This window comes from Cicer arietinum, chromosome 7 (genome assembly GCF_000331145.2).
Source record: "Cicer arietinum cultivar CDC Frontier isolate Library 1 chromosome 7, Cicar.CDCFrontier_v2.0, whole genome shotgun sequence".
Taxonomy (NCBI): Eukaryota; Viridiplantae; Streptophyta; class Magnoliopsida; order Fabales; family Fabaceae; genus Cicer; species Cicer arietinum.
The window spans coordinates 27871133-27874635 of NC_021166.2; the positions used below are offsets into that span (position 1 = coordinate 27871133).

The window sequence follows — 3503 nt, forward strand, 5'->3', positions numbered from 1 at the left end:
CTTATTTTGTTTGCATTTATTTTGTTTGAATGAGAATATTTTAAAATAAGGGACAATTAATGAAAATATGTCAAACAATCAAACAAAATAAGGGATATTTAATAATTACTCCAACTTAAACTCAAAGGGTGTTGTCAACCCTCCCTCTATTGCTGCCTATTGCTCTATTACTGATTCTCATTCATTTATGTATTTTTTTTCATCAAATTTATTGTTATGGGGAGGCATTGAAAAAAATAAAGGCAAATAAAATAAGGGATATTGCTCAATCTAATTTTGAATAGAATGATTTTACTAGGCTCTTAATTCAGCTGTTACAACCAAAATATTGTCAGACAATAAAACAAAATAAGAGATAATTAATAATGATTCCAACTTAATGAAAAAAGGATGTTGTCAACCATCCAAATAAACACTTGAATATCTGAATTTCTTAGAACATTCTGTGATGAGAAACAAAATAGGTTTTGCCTTTAATCCTGATGCCCACAATAAACTTATGAAAAAAATAATAATTTCAACTCAACTTCAACAACAAGGGTTTATATTAACCTAGACATACCTGAATTCAATATGTTTTCACAAAGGTCTACCATTTACATCTTTTTGTCTTCTTTCTTTTCACTTATTCTCTATTTTTAATATCATTCTATAACACCACATTAACATCAATAAAAAAATTACATAAACAATTTAAAAAAAATTATATTCTGTTTACAGTGATTCTGGTCAAAGTCAAGAAGATGAAGTTAGAGAAATACCACCTCAAGATTTTTCCCACAATACTCCGGAGAAAAGAATGGTGGGGAATCGAACAACATTAAAAGATATAATGGCCATGAAATGGGAATCCAATGTTCAGGTGCACTTACTTACTTAACACCACATATATAAATGCAATCACATTATTTTCATCAATTAAACGTTTTAGCCCAAATTGAGAGATTATATTCATAAAAATTTATATTTCTATTACATTTTTATATAATTTATATAATATCAACAGTTTACATAAAAATTTACATTTATATTGGATTTTCATATAATTTATATAATATCTACAATTTTTATATAATTTTTCAAAAATACAGGAAAGGGTATTCACAATCTGTGCAACTATCAATGACATTGATTACAAATTTGGATGGAATTACATTTTATTAAGATTGTATATTTAACTTTACAACTGATTTAAAATTTGATTTTAATAGTTATACTACTGTTTGAAAGAGTTATGATAAAAAACATTTAAAAAATACTACTTATAAGATAAACTTATGAAAAAAATAGCTAGGTTAAAGCGACGAATGAAAATGGTGGTAAGGAGAGGAGGAGCGCAAATTATGTCTTCAAGACCTACTTGACAAACTTCGTATGATTTTAACTAATGACTTTTGAAACTGACATTCTCATTTTCACTGTGCTAAATTTTTTTCTGATCTTATACACACTTTTTCTTTTTAATTCAGAAGCTCAAGATCAGCGTCTGCGAACATTGTGTTAGTTCCGACAAGCTAGGTTTCGAAGGAAACAATTAATTAATTTAAGAAGAGTCTCCACCTTCCCAAACAATACTACAAATAATGGTATTTAGTTACTGTTATTCTATTTTGTTCTTATGATTTAAATTTAAAGATGCCTTGATTTTCTATTTCTTTGGGCAGTTTGATTTCCAATTGTATGGTTGCGTGTCATATATAATATCTTTCATGACCTTATTTCCATCAAATTCCTGCATTCTTCTTTTATATTTTGAAACATATTTAAATTGTTTAAAACGAAAAACATTTATTATAGTTTAATATATTTTTATTCATCTTTATTAAGATTGTACATTTAACTTTACAACTGATTTAAAATTTGATTTTAATAATTATACTACCGTTTGAAAGAGTTATGATAAAAAAATTTAAAAAATACCACTTATAAGATAAATGATCAAAATAAATACAAAATAAATAAATGACTGAAACAAATATCAATGTTACATTTATTTTTAATGAAATCTATTTTATATTATGTATATACAGTATATAGTATAGTATATACGTCACCCATCACCTCTTTACTTTTTGTGACCATATATATATCACATAACAACTTAAAGAAAAAGCTAAAAAAGTTTTTATGATCCATTCGTGCACAAGCGAGTGTCGACATTGTTTTGTTTTTTAAGATTCAATACTCAATTGCTAAAAATGATTATTAGGCTCAATAAAAATCTATGTCAAAATTTATTGAAATCAGTGAATCACAACATAGCTAAATTTTTATGCTCAAGAAAATGAATACATAAGAGAGGTGTTGAGAGATCTTGGAACACAACATCAGTGAATCACCTCTACCTCCATATGCTGCTACGATCAGATTTTCAAAAACAGTTACTGCATATGATCATAGAATTATAAAGATTGACTTATCTCAGCAAAATGCAGCTTCACTTTATTATTTAAAATGAAGTGCATTTCATGAAGCTAGGAACGATTTCTAGTTGAAACTTCTTACATTTTGGTGCACGTTTGCCTTTTAGATTTTTTTTAACTTCTCATTTCCTTCTTCTTATACATAGTATATTACTACAGGCTACAAGAAAGTTATTTCTTTTTACAGATATTTTTGTGTTGTTTGGTTATTCATTTTATCTAAATGTTTTCAGAAATTGACTTACAGTGTTACAGGGATGCAATATTAGTTAATGCACTTTGGAATAAGGAAAATTTTGTCAAGAATTTGTTATAGTTTTCAAGAGTTTGTGTTAAAATAGTTAGTATTTCTTATAGAAGTTTAGGGATGGGTACATGATTGGTGATAGAAATCCAGTCACGTACTACATGAAGTTTTATTTGTTTCCAGTGATGAAATGTAATATATGTTTGTAGAGGTTGATCAAGACCGCTTGGAAAAACTTGTCTGGTGTCGACTTGCAAGATTTAAAAGAAAACAATTGCTTTATTTGAAAAGGAATTCTGCCTCTGTTGAAAATAAAGGTGTGCATAGTATATTTTGTAAATATGATTCCTACATTTTATTTAGCTTATTTGAAAATTCGTCACAACATGCTCAATCTGAAGAAGCAAGGAATATAATTTTGAAATCCAATTAAGGTCTTTACTCAACAAATCTGCCAAGAATTTTATTGTATATGAATTAAATTATTTACCTCCAAAATATCCTGTAATTTGTTCCATTTATGTCTTTTACAGTCCCCGTTAGACAAACTTCTCAACTTAATCCGTCAACATCTACAATTTCCAATGCCACCCGTAGACAGACAGGTAACTTGTAAAATATTTTAATCATTATTTTAAACAAAAGGATTAGTAATATTTATTGATGTTTGGTGTCCTTATATTGTTTGCATTATAAAAATATTTATTTTATTTATTAGCTTCCATTAATTTCCAAATCCAATTAACGTCTTTACTCAACAAATCTGCCAAGAATTTTATTTTATATGAATGAAATTATTTACCTTTATTTTATATGAATGAAATTATTTACCT

The 3503-nt window shown here is 27.0% G+C and overlaps 1 long non-coding RNA gene across 1 annotated transcript; it reads left to right on the forward strand.

Moving 5' to 3' along the window:
- The first annotated feature begins 1294 nt into the window (after positions 1 to 1294).
- Positions 1295 to 1718, forward strand: LOC140921000 (uncharacterized). The gene is made up of 2 exons (XR_012163829.1): positions 1295 to 1372; positions 1470 to 1718. It is a non-coding gene; the product is annotated as an uncharacterized lncRNA (long non-coding RNA).
- Positions 1719 to 3503: the final 1785 nt, after the last annotated feature.